This window comes from Equus caballus, chromosome 14 (assembly GCF_041296265.1).
Source record: "Equus caballus isolate H_3958 breed thoroughbred chromosome 14, TB-T2T, whole genome shotgun sequence".
In the NCBI taxonomy this organism is placed as follows: domain Eukaryota; kingdom Metazoa; phylum Chordata; class Mammalia; order Perissodactyla; family Equidae; genus Equus; species Equus caballus.
Genome location: NC_091697.1, coordinates 18,641,257 through 18,661,173, shown reverse-complemented (window position 1 = coordinate 18,661,173; position 19,917 = coordinate 18,641,257). Strand labels below are relative to the sequence as shown.

Below are 19,917 nucleotides of genomic sequence, written 5' to 3'. Positions count from 1 at the left end.
GCCTGCTGGCTGGATGGATGGATGGATGAGCAAATAGATGAGTGGATGGACTGTGGATGAATGGAGAGACGAGTGGATGGGTAATTGGATGGTTGGGATAGATATTTAGATAGATTGATGGACGGATGGATGGATGGATAAACAGATGGATTTCCCTTAGGAAAGAGTAAGCTTTCTGAGGATAGGGCTGTGCATTTCACTTCCTTGTTTTCACCCACAGTGAATTCCACAAAATAGGCTTCACGAAGTGTTTCTTAACTGTAACAGACTGTGTCAGGACAATGCCCTCAGATCCTACATGTACCATGTAACATTCTTATGAAAATATGGGAAAATCAGTAGGAGTAATTTTGAATGGCCATCCCCCCAAAATTATATTTACAAGCTATTTTCTGAAAGCTGCTGTAAGACAATCGTACCCTTTACTTTGAAAATGTAACTGATTAAAAACCTGTATATATGTATATACATATATAAAATCTTTGACCATTAATCGAAGATGTTTAAGCAGGAGAGAAAAGTCCTATTTTCCTATTTGGTATGAATCTATCTCCCTTGGCTCCTGTGCTAAATAGATAGCAACATAGTTTAAGAAAGAGATTTTCACAAATATTTCTATTCATTTTTCCAAAAAAAGAAAAAGCACTTTTTCTCTAACCAATCAGTTCAATCCATGCAGCATGTAGGTTGTCAGGTTCTCAACAATTCAGAAATCACAGACTCTTGGAACAAATGTGACCTCCAGGAGAGCACTCCTATCGAATCTCCTCATCTTAACCCTCAAGAAAATGGAGCCCAAGAGAAGGGGAGTGACCTACCCAGAGTCGCCGAGGGGCTTGCCAGCAGATGGAGGGAACAGAGGCTCCAGTGCCGACCTGGACCCTCCCCTTCAGTCAGCAAGCCTTTACGCTGCGTGCGGATGCCGTGACGGATAAACCGTACCCCGCGCCCTCCTCTCAGACCTGCTTCCAGCCATGCCCCTCTTCATGGGACGGGGTGTCCACAGGGGCAAGGGGAGGAGCCCACCCAGAGCCCACTCTCTCACTCTCTAAGCCATGCTCTGGGTCCCCCAGACGCCCAGGTCCCTGCCCATACCGCCCAAGCTCACTTTCAGGACTCAAGGCAGGCCTCTTGCATGGATCTATCCTAGAGGGTGGACCACACAACCAATAGGCCTGAGGGGAGGCCTCGGAGCCTGTTTCAGGTGTGCCCAGGGGAGGACAGAGGTGGCGCCTGGCCATGACTCCCTTCACCACCACGTTCCAGCACAGGACTGAGGAGCCCACAATTCTAAATTTGAACCTCGCTTTCCAGGACATTTTAAAGATATATTTTTCAAGGTTGAAACCAGACCATGTGATTTTTACCAATTTGTCAGCTTGATTTATAACTGTTAAATATTTGGACCAGCAGTTCTCAGACCTTTTGATTTCAAAACCCCTTTACACTCTCAAAAACTACTGAGAACCCCAAAGAGTTTTTGGGGGTTTTTTTGAGGAGGATTAGCCCTGAGTTAACTACTGCCAGTCCTCCTCTTTTTTGCTGAGGAAGCCTGGCCCTGAGCTAACATCCGTGCCCATCTTCCTCTACTTTATATGTGGGACGCCTACCACAGCATGGTGTGCCAAGCGGTGCCATGTCCGCAACCGGGATCCGAACCTGCTAACCCCAGGTTGCTGAGAAGCGGAACGTGTGCACTTAGCTGCTGCGCCACCGGGCCGGCCCCCCCAAAGAGATTTTGTTTGCGTGAGTTATATCCATCAATGTTTACCGTATTAAAATTTTCAACTGAGACGTTTTTAAAACATTCATTGACTTGTTTTAAAAATAACAGTAAAGGGGCCAGCCCAGTGGCATAGTGGTTAAGTCCGCATGCTCTGCTTCAGTTCCCAGGCTTAGACTTTCACCTCTTGTCGGCAGCCATGCTGTGGCAGCATTCCACATACAAAACAGAGGAAGATTGGCAACAGACTTTAGCTCAGGGACAAGCTTCCTCACCAAAAAATAAACAAATTAATGAATAAATAACAACAATAAGCCCATTGCATGCTTATATAAATAACACATTTTTTGTAAACACTAACTATATTTTCCAAGACAAAGCAAAAAATGCAGTGCAGAGCACACCATTCTTCGGTAGTTTTGCATGCTCCTTTACTGCCTGGATTAAGAGACACAGCTGGGTTCTCATTGCTGTTCCTGCCTTCAGTCTGCTCTGACGTGTTGTTCAGATAAAGCATCAGAAGAAACTCTGGACTCCTGCAGAGATGCAATTAGAAAAAGGAGGAGTATTTTAACAGCCTTTTCAGAGAATTTTAGATAACCTTACTTGATACTACACCAGAACTCAACAAGCAGTAGGTTCTTGAAGAGTAGTTGCCAGGGCCGGATCTAGGGTGAGTAAGGCCCTCAAGGGGGCACTCACATTCTCAGGGGGTGAGGGGCCTGCACTTCATTCCCTTCACCTAACACCAGCCCTGCTGGTGGCAGACTGAAACCTGAAACCAAAGTGACAAACTTTTTGTACTCTATTCCATTAAAATCCATTCATCTGTCATGTAAGGTGAATGGGTCTTTGCCCATGTGCGACTCCGTAACCGTCAGGACTGGGATTGGATTTTACCCTACTTACGATCTAATAAATTAACTTGTCACTTTCCATGGATGCTGGCAAAAGACACGAGATTCCTGTGTCAGAGACAAAGGAGTTTATTACTCACAGCATGCTTCCATTGCAGCAACGTGAGCATCAGCCTGTTTGCATCGCTTGGCTTTGCCCCCTAAGTCCCACAGAGATGATGCAGAGGGATCTAGAGATGCTCCATGCACTGTGGGTTTGTTTTGCAACTGAAGGACCCTGAGCTTGGGGATCCATCGCCTTTATAGCACACAGTAAGCAAGCCTGCTCTTTGTCCTAGAGGGAGACAGAACCTCATCCATCAAAGCTGCTCACTACAAACACTTCCAAAAAATAGCTTGGATAAAAAGAGAGTCAGGGCCTTGCATTCTTAGTACACTCAGCAAGACCTGCAGGAAGGGGAGGGAGCCACAGAGGAGGATTGTCTTTCCCAACAGAAACGTGGTGCATGGTCATTTGGAAAATATTGATTCACGGAGTCATACAAATCTCCCAAATGTCGACAGATTTCTTTAAACAACACTTAAAAGTCACATTCATTAATATCATCATTAATCGCATCAGAAGTCTTCAAGTATTCAGAAGCTATTAACCTCACAGTGGGGACTACACATTTTCCAAAATTCTAATTTTCTCTTAAAAGTTCAAATCTTATCATTGGCCACAAATACTATCAGGTGTTTTCCTTGACGAGACGGGCACACTTTGTTCATTTTCAATAGAATTTCTTCCAAATACTCAAGTCTGAATAACCATAGTTCATCTGTCAGTTGATCTTTTAAGTAAAAATTGTATTCTGTGAACAAAAGAGGGCAGGGTTAGTTCAACTTACAACTCAAACAACTGCACGAGTGTTTTTCCTCGAGACGATTGTGATGCTTCGGCGTGCAGCGGCGGTGCTGTGTGCGTACCTCCCCCTTCATGACACAGAATGCCAAACAGCCACACTCGGAACAGGAGGGATGTCGTTTAAAGGTACAAACTTGCAATGAGGAAACAAGTAAGTCCTGGAAATCTGGTGCACAGCGTAGTGATTATAGACAGCAAGGCTGTGTTAGAATCATCAAACTTGCTAAGAGGCTGGATCTTAATAATTCCCAACACAAAAAAGAAATTATAATTACGTGATATGATAGAGGTGCGAACTATTGCTACAAGGGCAATCATGTCACCACATAGAACCATATCAAATACACATGTCCTACACTTTAAGTTCACACAATGTTATATGTTAAATATATTTCAATAAAAAATAATAAAAATAAGTAAATAAGACATATTCAAAAGGTCAAAAATTAATAAAATTAATAATTTTTACTGCTTCATCAAGGACATTCTTAAGCGAAAGTGACTCTGTTTTTAACTGGGAGCGTCGAGCAGCAGAGAACACAGTGACGGCTGGTACGCTGGGAGCCACCACCTTGCTCTGAATGGGGGCAGCAGTTTCACCCACCATCGCTTCATACCATCAGGGCAAATGCCAACAGGATGAAAAAGGCAAATCATGTCTTATTATTAACAGGAAAACAGCTTCAGTGTCACAGACCCTCTGAAGGGGTCACAAGACCCCGGGGGCCCAGAGACCACACCTGAAGTGCTGTTTCTGCACCACTGGAGGCCGGCCTCCCCCTCCCCCCTCGCCCCAGGCCCTGTAAGTGTTAGAGAAAGACCTTCTGGGAATACGAAGGCACAGGGAATAAGACGCGGTCTTCGCCCTCTAGGAGTTCATGGTCTTCACGGGTGTTCGAAACCTTAGATGCCTTCAGGGACCAAGAAGCTCAGAAGTGGGAGAAGTGGCTGTCAGAATGGAGAGCACAGACTTAAATCTGGGCAGCCAGTGATGGCTATGTGGACATTCAGACCCAGCATGGCCGGATCTTCTAATTCATCAAGAAAAGCCAGAAACCCAGATGATTCTTCTACAGAACTTCCCAAATTTTAAAAGTGGCAACTAATTTTCTTTAGGAAAAAAAAAAGACCTTTTGGAGCTAAACAAAATATCCACAGGCTGGATTCAGCCTCTGGGTGTCAGTTTGCAACTTCTGGTCTATAGGGAAAGCCAGACTCAGAAATAATTACAACCAATGCCTACCTAATGGACCCGAAAGGACCACGGGAACAGAGAGCTAGAAGGGCCTGAGAATGACAGCTTCCTTTTCCTGAGAACTCACAGATGCCAGGGGATCTACACATAACTGTGACCTGTAATCCACTTTACAATCTAGGTAGGAGCTGTTATCAGCTCCTACTTTACAGATGGGAAAACTGAGACTTAGGTGGATAAATAACTAGCCCAGAACCAAATGATCACACCCCTCCTGCTCTCCCCCTCACTCCTACTTCTCCAGTCCCTTTGCATTTCTTGCTGTCCCTTAAGAGAGTATGTTTCTGCCTCAGAGCCTTTGCACATGCTGTTCCCTTCTGCCTGGAATGCTTTTTCCCCCGAGGGCTTCCTCCTCCACTGCAGTCAGTCATCTATTTTAAAAAGCCCCTCCCCAGAGATCCTGCCCTGCCTAGCTGGCCTGCAGCAACCACCCCACACATACACTGTATGCTGTCACTCTGCTTTATTTTCTCCCTCATGTGTATCATTTCTCGGAATTATATGATTTCTTTTCCTACTTATTTACTCTGTCCTTGCCCACAACATCATCGCCACCAGAATGCAGCCCCTTGTGGGAGGCAGTCCAGCAGCAGGACAGCACCTTGGCTATGGTAAGGGCTCAAGAACCATCTGCTAAATAGATGGGGACCACCTGATGCTGGACACGAGATCTAGAGACAGAGCCACAAGACGCACACAGTTGTGACTTGTATGATACCTGCAACGTGCTTCATAGATGCAAAAGAGTCTAATGACAATGAGATGCACAACCACAAGAGAAAGCTACGGAGAAGGAGAAACCAGCTGAGCAGTGACATAGCCAAAAACCTGAACACCCATCAACAAATAAGGGGGCAAATAAATTGTGGCCTGTGCATATAATGGAATATTCACTGCCCCCAAGAGAGAAGAAGAGTGAGAGAGAGCACGATGTTCTCAGCAACGTGGGGGAATCTCATTACGCTGCGTGAAAGAAGCCAGACACGAAAGGGAAAATACTGAAAGACTCCATTTATTTAAAGAACAAGGCGACACTCTGTTATGATAGAAATCACAACAACGGCTACCTCCTGGGATGGAGGAGTGTGTAGACCAGCAAGGGACAGACAGGCCTTCTTGAAATGGGATTTTGTTTTGATCAGATATGGTAAGGTGACAGGCACAGAGACTTTGAGAGAAAAGTTTACTACTTAGAATTCCTGATGCAGGGCCACATGGGGAAGCACCAGCGTCAGTCAGGAGGCAGAAGGACACGTGGCCAGGGCCCATACTGCTGTTTCCAAGGGTGGGAACAGAGGAGGCGGGGAGACAAGTTTGAGCAAGTTTAGGATCGGCTAATTTCAATAATTTCGGAAAGCTCTGGCGACAAGGTGGTCTCCAGTTGTCTGGTCCCCAGCCCTGGAGTGATGCAGGGCTGGAGGACGCCCGGCTTGCTGTGTGAGAGTCCCACGCAGGAGGCGGTGAGGGGGTGGGCTCTGGATCGCTGGTTTGCATATGAAAGGCACACTTGCAGGGGCAGTCTCTCCCCAGCCAGCAGAACCTCAGAAGACGTCAAAGCATCACAAATACAGAAGATAAAACACCTGGCTAATGCAGGAGCCACAGAGTGCTGATAAGCTTCTCTATCCGTGTGCAAAGACACACGGTAAAGATTGGCTTCATATCAGCACGCTTTACACACTTTGTTATGTGATGCCTCCATTTTTAAAAAATACAAATGTAGAATTCTATTGGAAAAAACACAACGACAAAGGAGCTCACAACCTCTCACTGGTCCCCACTCAGGCCCCTCGTGCTCTTCCCGGCAACAGCATCCTCCTCCTCACTCCCAGACTCCAGGCCAGAGTCCAGGCACCGTTCCATGCCCGTCTGGCCTCAGGGCAGCGTGGCCTTGATGCAGCCTGCCACAGTCATACCACCTTCAGTCTCTGCAGCTGTCAGCGCAGGACTCCTCTAGCTCTCGCTTTGACTTACTATTCCTCCTGAGCCTTCCCGCAGCAGAGCAAACAGCAGGGAAAATGCACTCCAGGGTGCCGCCTGCTGCCTCCTTCCCCAGCCACTGCTCTCCCCTGTTCCCCTCCACTCTCCTGAAAGGATCCTCCCAGAAACAAGGCTTCTCGAGGCTAGAAGTGCTCGCTAAGCACACAGGAACTACTCTTGGGGTAAGCATGGGGGTCAGAATGGAGCCGGGGCAGCCATGATTAAGCCAAGCCCAAAGGTGGCCTGGGGCAGAGCAGCGTTGATTGGTGCTCCGCACACAGGTGGGGACCTGGGGACAGGCCCCGGTGCTGGCCTAGGCAGGACCCACTCGTGTCAGCACAGATGCTCTTCCAGCTAGGCTCCCTCCACACCTGCCCTATTCTAGCTGCCACATCAGCATGTGGGAGCACCTGTGTGCCACAGCCCACCCCCAGGAGGCTGCGTGGCACAGAGAAGTGGGCAGTAACCACAGTGGGTTGAAGCAGTGGGTGGGTGAGGGGTTAGTATAGGGGTCTTCAGAGTGACAACTGAGAGTTTAGGGCATATTCTCTGGGGTGTTACTTTGGATGTAGCCTAGCTAAGCACTGCCCAGAGCTGAGATTCCAGAGGACACCTTCCATGACACCATGTTACAGGATTTGAGTCCTTCCAGCCTGGGACAAGCTCAACCAAGTGGCCATGAGGCTGCTCCCAGCTTGATTTTGCAGTGTTACTATGAAATGCCTTCTTTAGTGGTGGCCAAGCCCTGGCCTGGCCGAGGACAATCCAGGAGAGGCAGGGCCGACCCAGACGGCACACACAGATGGACGCAGAGACGAGACGGCCAGTTGCCCAGGGAGCCGGCTGTGGCCCGCTGTGGAGAGCTCTGGTGCAGGGGCTGTGTCGAGAGCCTGCTCGGACAGTCCTTCCTTGATCCTGGAAGGGAACAGCCTAATTATAACAGCTCCTGGCCATGCAGCTCTCAGCCGAGAGAAGGCCTGCACTGCCAGATGGGCCTGCTCATTAGGATGGGGAGCGTGGTATTTCTTATGCAAATGAGGGCAAATAAATCCATCAGGGAGACGTGAACAACAAACATGAACAGGAGCACAGACTACGTAGGTACCAGCTGAGAGAGGAGAGAGAGGAGGCCAGGGAGACGCCCAGCACTGCCCCTGGGCTCTCTCAGCGCAAGCGTTCTGGATTTGCCTGCCCAGGCCACCCAAGAAGGAGACTGAGGCCCCAAGGCCCCATCCAGGCCAGACGCAAGAGTACCAGCTGGGCCTGGCCTGACTTGCAGCGGGACACAGAGGACTGCTAGGGTAAAAGCAGGCAGGGAGGGTAGGAGGGTGGGAGGGCACTAGGGGCTGCACACACTGGAGGAGAGGCCCACAGTTGTGCAGGCCACCTCTGGCAGCTTGAGTGACCCCCATATAGATGGATGCTGGCCAGCCACAGCCAGCAGCCAAGGGGCTGGGAAAGGACCACCAAGGCCCAGGCCATGGGGCCAGTCCCACGGGGGACAGGGCTGTCCAGATCTCCAGGACGTCTCCAAGACCCCACAACTCAACACACTTGGCTCTTGCCCCAGGACACGGGTTTTCTGCTGCATCCTTTTCCATCTGACAAGTGTCCAGACCAGGGATCTGCTCAGAACCACCCCCCACCCCTCGCCCCTGGAGTCCTGCCACATGCAGGCCTGCTAGCTCAGCTCCTAATGGTCCCCAGCAAACCCACCTGTTTCTCCCACCTCCAGCACCTGCCCCCTGCCCCGAGTGGTGGGAGTGTTCCGGGAGTGGATCTCACGCCCCACCTACCCCACCCAAAATTTACCCTTTCAACGAGGCCTGACCTGACCACCCTTTTTAATGCCAAAACCTACCTCGCCCTCCCCTGCCCTGCTCCTCTTTGTCTTTCAGCAGCACTGAGCTTATTCCAGCACATTTGATAATTTACTCATCAATCATGCTTCATGTTCCTTACCGGCCTTGGTCCCCAAGATGGGAGCTCCTTGAGGGCAGGGGTCACAGTCTGATTTGATCCCTGGGTGCTTAAGTAGCACTTGCCCATAGTATTCAATATCACACCTAGTATTTGAATGAGTAAACACGTGGCGCCCCAGGACCACCTTTTTTATGAACACCAGGTGAGGACAGTTCTGCTTGCCAAGCTTGACTTGCGATGGAGATTAACACGGTAGGTTATGTCTCAAGCGTCCTCTAGTCGAAAGTGGCAAACTTAACTCAAGATGGCTTAACAACAAACAGTCTTTGTTGGTTTATGTAACTGAAAAATCCCAGAGTAACCAGCTGCAGGCATGTCTGGACCCAGATGAGAAGAGGATGCTGTCACGACTTGGTCTCGTTACTGCTGGCTTGAGCTCAGGCAGGTGTTCCCCATGTCTGACCCTAGCAGCTTCGGGCCAACTCCCTCCATACCCCAAGTCCACAAGGCACAGAGTCTCCTAAAAAGAGTCCCAAAGTTAGTTTGCTGAGCCTGGCTTGAATCAGGTGCAAATTGCCCCACACCCACGCCACTCTGAACGAGCCGCCATTCCCAGTGACTGACCAGGCCTGGAGTGCTGGATTTGGCCTGAACTGCACGGACTTGGGTGGAGAAGGAATGAGGTCTGTTACCAAAGTAGGGGCCACAGACGCAGGGCAGGCGTGAACAGCTGTCCACTGTAGGGTGCCTGCCTGCCCAGGGTGCAGAAGGGGCTCCCAGGCAGGCTGGTTGATCCCAACACTGACAGTGGTTGATCTGAAGAGCAGCCTGCCTCGCCCAGAAAAGCTGAGCCGTCCTCTCGGCACCCCAGACTCCCTGCAGGTGAGAAGTCATGTGGGAAGGCCAAGATGTCACAATATCCCCTTTCGCCAGAATCTAGCCTCATTTGCAGTACAGCTTCCTACATGTCATCCTGACCCCACTCTCCACCAGCGCCTAAAACCAGAAACCGTTAGGTCGGGACTAACAAGGATGGTCACCATCACCACCACTGTATAACATCGTTCTGGAACTACCAGACCACGGAATTAGACATGAGAACAAAATTAAAACTTCAAATATTCGAAAAGAGTTTGCAGTAGTATCATCATTTGTATATGATACAATTACAAAGCTGGAAAACTCAAGAGAACTGACTGCAAGGTATTAAAAATGACGAGGTAATTTCAGTGAGTTATAAAATTTATATCCAAAACAAAATTGATTTCCTATAAATTATTACAGGAACTAGAAACCAGCTAGATTATGTAACAAAAGAAACTATATCATTCAGAAAAGGACAAAAAAATTTAACTATGAATAAACTATATGAAAAAATTATAAAATTCTACTAAATGATACAAAATAAGATTTGAATAAATAGACATACATTGTTCTTGAACATAATATTGATACAAACTTTAGAGATGTTCTACTGGGTTTGACAGTATCCCCCAAAAATTCGTGTCTGTCCTGATACTTCCGAATATAACTTTATTTGGAGACAGGGTCATTGCAGCTATCATTAGATAATATGAGGTCATACTAGAGTAGGGTGGGTCCTTAATCTAAAACAACTGATGTCCTTGTAAGAAGAGGACAAGAGACAGACATGTAGGGAGAACACTATGACAATGGAGGCAGAGATTGGAGCGATGCCTCCACAGGTCAAGAAATGTCCAGGAGCCGGCCCCGTAGCCAAGTGGTTAAGTTGACGTGCTCCACTTTGGCGGCCTGGGGTTTCGCCGGTTTGGATCCTGGACATGAACATGGCACTGCTCATCAGGCCATGCTGAGGTGGCGTCCCACATAGCATAACCAGAGGCACTCACAGCTAGAATCCACAACTGTGTACTGGGGGCTTTGGGGAGAAAAATGAAATTAAAAAAAGATTGGCAACCGTTGTTAGCTCAGGTGCCAATCAAAAAAAAAAGAAAAAGAAAAGGCATTGAGACAACTGGAAAGTTGATCAGCTAAAAATACTATGAACAAACATTAATGCCAGGTCAGGCGCACGCCTTTCCCTAAAATGAAGTTCTGATAGATGCCGTTTCTGAAGCTCGATGGTTCAAACGGAGATGTCCAGCTCAAGATGACGAGCCGTATTCACAGCATAGCCCCTTCTCCCAACAGAGCAAGAGATGGCAGGAGAAAACAGCATTTTCAAGTGTGTGAGTCCTCCCAACAGTGTGGAGAAACAAGAAGGATGCTCTTGGTGGACCATATATTTTGAGGAATTTTTTGAAAACAGAAAGCAGATAAGATCCAATGTATGAGAGAAACCAGAGCAGAGGAAGTTTCGTTTTGGGGGGAGAATTTATTTTTCCCACCAAACCTCCTTGGTGCGTCTTGCAAAGGAGTCCCTGACACCAAGCGTCCCCGAGCCCTGGGGCGTGTGCCTGCACAGGGACGCTGGGAAGGACTCTCAGAGGTGAAACCCAACATTCTAATGAGGAAAAATATTACTGATCAGGCAAAATTTTCTATTCATCTTTTAAACTATCCTCCGTTTGCAAAGATTTTAGAAACTGAGGCAAAATCGGGAATTCCTGAAATCCAAAGGCTTTTACTGGAGTAAAGCAATGTATAGGACACACACGACCTTGTGTAAGACACCAGGTAAACCAGAGTGAAGCTCGCCGATTTGTACTCCTCCACACCAGGGACCGCCTGCCGTGCTGTCTCACAGCTCTGTCCACCAGAGGAAAATAAGCAATTGGGGGTGGAAAACTGCATGAACACCCCACAAAAGAGAGGCAACAAAGGACACTGGATTCAGGCAAAACCCAAATTCCCTTCTCCTTTTCTCCTCCCACACAAATACCTTTCAGATGGTTCTTAGGCTCTTTGCAAGCTATCCTCCAAAGACCTGCCCTGCCAGGCCGCTTCAGCATGAAACGGAATCATTCTCCTGACAACATCGCCGAGTCGGGCTGAGTCCTGCTGGTGTTCCAGCAGCCTCGTGTGTCCTTTGAGTTGAGTCCAGAAGCTGTGATGGATTTTCACTTATCATTTCCTCGGCCCCTCTTGCACAGCCTGCAAAAACAGAGCCGGCCTGTGGGCGGGAACAGAACACACTGGCCTCTGCTGCACGGTTGGAGATGTGCTCTGTGTGAACTTGAGAAATGGGAAGACCGCATGGAGGCCAGGTCCTGTGTCCCCGTTCTCCGGCAGAGTCTGGAAGCAGCCCCGTGGGCAGGGAGCTAAGGAATAAACAGTCATGGCCAAGGGGGAAACAGCCTGCTCCAAACACATCCATGGACATCCTCACCCTTTGTTATTAAAATTAAAGCAACATTGAAGTTCCGTTTTGTACCCATGAATTAAGCAAAGAATAGGAAAGTAAAATGACAGTGCTGGGTGCTGGCAAGGGCACAATGAAATCTGCACACTTGTGTACAAACACACACACACACAGAGCTGCTGGGCACGGCCCTTCCCCAGGAGGCCCAGGGAGCCACCCCGTCAGCTCCTTGAGTCACCTCTGTCACTTGCAAACAAAGCGTCCTGACTAAAGCAAGGACTGAACATGAGATGCCAAGAGCATGTTTGCAAAATTAGCGGCATCTTCAGCTCACCACACAAGATTTACTGAAGAACAGATGACACGTCAGCACGATTGAACAGGACGTGGCCTCCAAATGATATCAAGACTCAGTAGCACATATAGCAATCATCATGTTGTACATCCAGAACTCATACAATCTGATACGTCAGTTATAGCTCAATAAAAATAACAATGAAAATTTTTTCTAATTATCAGAAGAAATACACATGAAAAGACAAAATGAATAAAACAGATCATACAGGGAATTTTTTATAGCCCCAAAAACTAAATTATATGACAGAATTAAGACAAAATACCCCTGTCATGTGGGCTAGTACATGAATGAATGCAATCAAAACTGTTTCAAAAAGCAACATCCCCCTCGCGCCCCGTGCAAGGGGTACAGTTGAAACAGAGCGACCTAGGAAGATGCAACAGAGAGGCATGAACAAGCGCATCAGGGAAGCGCAGTGAAAAGAATGTAGAGGAGGCTGGGCTCACGGCAAAAAACATTAGTTAGTACGAAGAATGGCCCTTTGTTCCAGTCAAAGGTGCAATTCTCAACATAGATATTGATGTCTATATAACAAATAACGGCGTCAGTTTTCATAAAGCAAAAATTCCAGAAGTTATAGAGAATAATAGACACGTTAATTAAAGCCTTCCGTTCACATCACTTTTCTATGACAGTGCAGGGAGACAAAAGTAAGGACAAGTAAATAAATAAAGCTTAAAGCACATAATCCCTTTTGTGCATCTTCTCACTAAAAAAAAAAAAAGGCTCCTCAAGGTACCAACAAACAGTCACATACACACACACATATGCAAAGCACAGGTGACACCCAGTGAAGGACTCAGATCAGACCTACCTCATCCTCCCCAGCATGGAAGAAGTAGCCACTTGTGTGGGCAAGGCAGGACCTCAGGCTGGTCTCACTCGGCCCTCCTCTGTCCCACCTGTAACGTTTGCTGTCGCCCTGATGTAGGTATGTTTGCAAATGACGACATAGAGCATCCAGGTCAGTAGCTTGACCACGACTGGAGCCATAGCCCTCGAAGGAGTGGGAAAAGCAGCCACGGAAGCAGCGAGGACTGCGATGAGACAGTAAGATATCTGTGAAAGGATTAGCGCCTACTCCCTCTCTAGTTTCCCTCCCACCACCCTTGAGCTCACCAGTCCCTCCCGGGTGCCCCGCCCGCCCCTGCTCAAGGCTGTGGTGGGAGTCCAGCCTTGTTTCTGCATCCCCAGCACCAGGCCTGAGGCCCTGCTGTGTTGGACGCTCAGGCCGCACTGGTTGCGTTCATTGGTTAGGTAAATAGCAACGGGGGTGGATGGGGCGGTGGTGCAGGACCTCCTCCTTCCCCAGGGTCCCCAGGGTCTTTCCTTGGCCCTTCTCCCCAGGCGCCAACATTGAGCAGAGCTTCTATATGGCTCTTAAATCCACTTCTTCCCCATGCCCAGCATCTCCTGCCACGGTTCAGCCCTGGCTTCAGCACACGCTCTCAGGCCTGGAGCGATCTTTCTTCTTCTTGCTGCGCTCTGGTTCATGCTTTTCACTGGCTCACCAGAGCCTTCAAAGAAAACCCAGGCCCCACAGCCTGTGCACTCCAGGCCAGGCCCTCTGCTCTCGTCTCTGCACGCCGTGCCCCTCCACACCCTGCCACTGCCACCCTCACACTAAAAATTCCAAGTTTTCAAACACACCCGTTTACATCGCTGTTCCATAGCCAGCTTGCCCTTCCCACTGCCTAGTGAATTCTTTTTAACAACGACTTTATTGAGATATAATTCACGTACTATAAAATTCACCTTCTTAAAGTGTACAATTCAATAGCTTTTAGTATATTCACAGAGTTGTACAACCATCACCACAATCAATTTTAGGATATTTTCATTACCTCCCCTAAAACCCCACACCCATTAGCCTTCACTTCCTTTCCCCCCAGCCCTAGGCAACCACTAGTCTACTTTTTGTCTCTATAAATTTGCCTCTTCTGGTCATTTCATGTAAATGGAATCATATAACTGGTCTTTTATGACTGAGTTCTTTCACTCACCACCATGTTTCCAAGGTTTGTCCATGCTGCCCCGTGTATCGGCACTCGATGCCTTTGCATTGCTAAATATTCTATCACGTGAATGTGCCACATTTTGTTCCGTTTGTCAGTTGATGGATGTGGGAGTTGTTCCCACTTCCGGGCCGTTACAAATAACACCGCTATGAGCACTCGTGTAAGTTTTTGTATGAATGTATGTTTTTATCTGGGGGATATAAACCCAGGAGTGGACCTGCTGGGTCCGATGGTAACTCCGTGTTTAACCTTTTGATGCCCTGCCAGACTGTCTTCCCAGTGGCTGCCGTGTTCACGCTCCCAGCAGCTGTGGATGGGGGTTCCAGTTCCTCCACGTGCTCACCAACACTTGTTACCTGACTTTTTTATTCTAGCCATGCTACTGAGCGCCAGGGGGTTCTTGTTGTGGTTTTAATTTACATTTCCATGATAGCTAATGGTGTTGAACATCTTTTTATGTATTTATTAGCCAATTGTATATCTTCTTTGAAAAAATGTGTATGTCAATCATTTGCCCATTTTTTAATTATTTGTCTTTTCTTAATGAGATCTGAGTTCTTTAAATATTCTAACTACGAATCCCTTATCAGATACGCAAATATGTTTACATTTTTGATGGTGCCCTTCACAACACAAAAGTTCTTAATTTTGACAAAGTCCAATTTATCTATTTTTCCTTCTGCTGCCTGTGCTCTTGGTTTCAGTCGGCTTATGAGCTTTAGGTCTACTCAGATTTTCTGTTTCCTCTTGAGTCAGTTTCAGCAGTTTGTCTCCTAGAAATTTGTTCATTTCACCTAAATTATCTAATTTATTGGCAAACAGGTATTCGTAGTATTCCTTTATAATCTCTTTCACTTCTGTAATGTAGATAGTAATACCCCTTCTTTTGCCTGGTAAAGTCTTACTCATCTTCTAAAATCCACCTATTACTTAATGAGCTCACCACCTTCCCAAGACACACGCTCATACACCTTCCTCAGGTGTTCGTCTGTGTTCGCTGCCTCCCTCAGTCATGCTGTAAGAGATCACCTTGTCATTCCACGTCACAGCCAGCTTGCTTACATGTCAGGAGGCTGTGAGCTCTTCAAAGGTCCAGACCTCCCCGCTCACCTCTGAGTGTCCAGCCACCAGGGTAGGACTGGCTGGGCTGTCACTGAACTGAATGAGTCTTTGCTGGTGACAAAGAAGGAGCGTCCTCGGCTTTCCCTGGCAGCGCCTAGGAGGCAAAAAGTGGGAGCAGAGAAAGCAGGCATGAGAGAAAGGGAGGTAAGAACTGGTAAGGGCCCCCAAGCCCTCCTATGGGGTGACAAATTCGTCCTAGACTGTGTAATTAGGTACTAAGGAAGCACAGTGCATGCAAGGCTCTGGTGCAACACTACACTACCAGCTATTCAGAAAGGGCCTTTCTCTGGGCCTCCTCCTTTCTCCAGAGGTATTTGGCATTTGGGACTTAACAGATAAGGTTTGAAAGTTAAACCCAGTTCCCACTAATGCAGTCCTGAGGCCCGTTGGACGCTATCGCCAGCCATCTGAGTCGGTAATGGACACCCAGGGCTGAACAAAGCCTGGAGGGCTGTCTCCTCAGGGCTGGGGAGCTTTCATGGGATCCCTTTGCTAATTAAAATTCACTCTTCCAGACGGCTGTGATCTTTGGTGTCTTATGCACCTGAAAAATAGATCTTGACATTTGAGCCGCCCTGGCCGGGATGGTGCTGGTAGCAGAAATAAGCCACAAATTCCAATCAGGATGAAAATGCTAAATTCTATGACGGTGCTTGATCTGAAGGGCAAGGACACCCCAGCTCCTAAGTGCTGTCGCTAATCCACCAGCCCACAGAGGAAGAGCCCCTCTCCCTGTCCCTGTCATCAACCCAAGCCCACTGCCCACGCCTGAAATTTGAGCTGCGATGACAGTAAGCCACCTTTTTGCTCTGGACAATTTGGGATGCTGCTCTGGCCAGCTGGCATCTGCATAGCATATAGTTCAGATACGCACTGGACCACATGACAGGAGGCTGGGTGAGCAGAGCCTCCAGCCCTGCTCCAGGCTTGGCCCCAAGCCCACGGTAGCAACTAGCCACCATCTCTACCAAGGTCCAAGGGTCCCTGAACAGGACCCAACAGCCTGGGACGAGTGGTGAGGCTCCTGGCTTGCTGCCAGATCTCTGCTGCCAGGCATCCCCATCCCAGGACCCTGAGCTTTCAGCCACCCAAACAAGAGGAAGCGCTCAAAGCCCTTCCGCGTGCCTCACAGGCCCCCAGGAGAGAGCGCCCATGGCGGGCAAAATGCTCTGTGAGTGCCATAGGGCTGTGCCATCTGCAGAGCCGGACCATGCGTTCCTGAGAATGGTGGCTTTGAAGGATGTGTCTGAAATGTGGGCCTCAAATATGCCTCTGCAGGCGCTGCTGTTAGACCAGAATACTCCTCCCTATCTGCCCCGGAACAGGACTGCCCCCTTCTCAGTGCTTCCTCTCCCCTGCACCCCACCCTCCTCTCTGGGGTCCCCTGGTGCAGACAGCCCTGACAGACTAGGTCTGCCATTGCGGTCCCACGTGGAGGGAGGACACTGTTGGTTCACGGGGTAGGGCTGAGCCTCAGGATGGCAGGCAAGGGGAAAACCTCCCTGGAGGTTAGGAAGACCCACCACAGGCCTCTTGTCCCCATACGGCCCAGAGGACACAAGGAGCTGAGGTGGTCTTCAGGTGGCGAGGCTGTTCAAAAAAATGCTGTCTTTGTTCTTTTTCCTGCCTCTAGGAGGTTGCCAGAGAACAGAGGTTTTGTAGGAGACAGAGTCAAAGGACAAAGAGGGGAGTGAGGGCAGGCCCAAGATGGGGCAGGAGATAACCACAAAAGAGAGGGACGCTGGGACGGGGCCTGAGACACCGGTGACCCTCAGTCCAAGCATGCTGCTTCCTACTCCGTGCTTTGGGTCCCGTCATCACCTGCCACCAAGGTTTTTGTTTTGCTTTGTTTTGTTTAGTTAACAGTACAAATTTATTAGCTATTCACAAAATAAAATTCATCCTAAAAATATGTGGGGGAGGAGGGCAGGCCAGTGGCATAGTGGTTCAGTTTGCATGCTCTGCTTTGGCGGTCCAGGGTTCACAGCTTTGGATCCCAGGTGAGGACATAGACACTGCTCATCAAGCCACACTGTGGCAGAGTCCCACATACAAAATAAGGGAAGATTGCCATGGATGTTCATTTAGGAACAATCTTCTTCAAGCAAAAAGAGGAAGATTGGCAATGGATGTTAGCTCAGGGCCAATCTTCCTCACCAAAAAAAAATATGTGGAAGTGTGAGGTGGGAACATCCTAAGCTGGCTGCCAACACCTGTTATGGCCCTGGGACCCAGCAGGCATGCTGGTGAGGGTGACCTGTCCAGGTGTGGTTGGAGACACTCTGGCTAGGTCAGCATCACCAGCTACAACTCAGGGAAGGCAGGATGAAGAAGCCCAGTTTCTAGGGAGGTCCCTGGTGGGGAGATTCCTATACCCTCTACTTAATATTCTCTTTAACTCAAGACACTCTGACTCTGTCATGGAGGCTGATACAGAGACCCACAGCAGAAGGCTATGCAGTAGGTCTGAGGCGCCAGCCCAGGCTCGGTCTCCTCTCTCCTCCATTGTCATGTTTGCATTGAACACAAGGCTGTTGAAATCATGACATTTACAAGTTCCTTGCAAAACATTTGTTGGCTTAATTGTTAAGAATCTCATATTTTTTCTTGCTTTCGTAAATTGATTTGTTTTCATTATTTTTTTGGAGCATAGAAAGGCAATTGATTTTTGTTTATTGATTATATATCCAGCAACTTACTAAACTACCTAATTAATTCCGTTCATCTGTCTGTAAATTTGGGCAGAGGTGGTTTCCATTTGTATAATCGTATCATCAGACAGTACTTAAAATTTGCTTTCCTTTTTTTCTAATCCTTATACACTGTATTTCTTTTTCTTCTTTGAGCTGTGTGGAACCTCGGGGACAATAGTGGGTGGAAACAGCACACTGGGCGTCTGATCTTATTGCTGATTGGCCAAGGGCTACCTCTAGCCTTTGACCCTCCAGTGTACCATTCGCCATAGGCCGTCAGTGTACACCCTCTTCTGTTCCTAATTTGCCAAGAGTTTGGTTGGTTTTATTTTCCAGTCATGAACTGTTTTTGAATTTTATCAAATTATTTTTCTGCATCTATTGAGAATATCATCTACTGTTTCCTCCCTCTGCCTGGTGGTGTGGCGAATTCACTGCTAGACTTGCTGATGGTCAATCAACATTCGAGATATATTTCATACCACACAATTCACCATTTAAAGTGTACGGTTCAGTGGCTTTGAGCATATTCACAGAGTTGTGCAACCATAGCCACCATCTAATTTTAGAACATTTTCAGCCTCCTTAAGAGAAACCCCATCCACAGTCAACAGTCATTCTCCGTCCCCACACCCCCTCACCTCCTGAACTGGTTTTAACATGCTATATGTTCACATTGGTTCAAAAGTCGAAACGACACTAAGAGGTATAAAATAGGTATAAAAATATACAGAGAATTCTAACTCCTGTAGGTAAGCATTTTCCTTAGTTTTCTGTGTATTTTTTCTGCATTTCCTTATGCAAATACAAAGAAATGCAAATACATTTATTCCTATTTTCCATCCTTTTCTTACAGAAAGATAACATAATTTACACGCGATTCTGCGCCTTCCTTTTTTACTTACTATAGCCTGTAGTACATCCTCTTTCTTTCTTCCAGCGGTGGTTCATTTTTATTTAAGCAGTTCCCTCTTCACAGACCCTGGACTTCTCTCCAGTCCTTTGTCGTAATGAACAATGCCGTAGAGTATAGTCTGCTTCCCCGGCCATGTGGCGCCCATGCATGGCTATCTGCAGGATAGATTCTCAGAGTTGGGATTGCTGGGTCAAAGGATAAATGCATTGGAGTTTTTTATAAGAAATGCCCACTGCTCTTTAGAGGGCTGTGCAACTTTGCATTGCCACCACCAAAGCTGCTTCCTTCCAGCCACACCAACTACGCCCTTTCAAATTTTGGATTCTTGCCAATCTGATTTGTGAGAAATGGTGCCCAAGTGCTGTTTAATTTGCATTTCTCCCATGAGTGAGATTGAGCATCTCGTGATATTTAAGGACCATTTGTCTGTCTCTCTCTAGGAACCATTTCTTTCTTTTGCCCATTTTTCATTGAGTTCTTGGTTGTTTTCAAACAAAAGAAAAAGCTCTATTTAAATTATCTATTTCTATGTGTGATATTAAGATTTATAAGAAGAAATATATATATTTGGCTTTTGTCCCCATTTCTGGCACAGAGCTCCTAAAATCCTTGGAATTTCCTAAGTGCTGAGAGTGACAAAGGGGTCTTTTGTTATGTTAATGAGAAGCACCTAAAGGATGAGGGCTGGTTGCCAGGGGACCCCACCAAGTGACTAAAATGTTGGAACTTTCTGTCCCACCCCCTGACCTCTGTGGGAAGGGCGGGGGCGGGAGATTGAATCAATCTCCAGTGTTCAATGATTTAATCAATCATGATATGTGCTGAAGCCTCCATAAAAACCCAGAAAGATTGGGTCCAGAGAGCTGCCAGGTTGGTGACCTC

General features: G+C 47.7%; 1 long non-coding RNA gene across 1 annotated transcript; it reads right to left on the bottom strand.

The window, feature by feature from the left end:
* Window positions 1-13,112: 13,112 nt before the first annotated feature.
* LOC138917431 (uncharacterized) lies at window positions 13,113-19,186 on the bottom strand. Its single transcript, XR_011425409.1, has 3 exons — window positions 19,025-19,186; window positions 15,415-15,520; window positions 13,113-13,323 (listed from the first exon to the last, which is right to left on the bottom strand). It is a non-coding gene; the product is annotated as an uncharacterized lncRNA (long non-coding RNA).
* Between the last annotated feature and the right edge of the window lie 731 nt (window positions 19,187-19,917).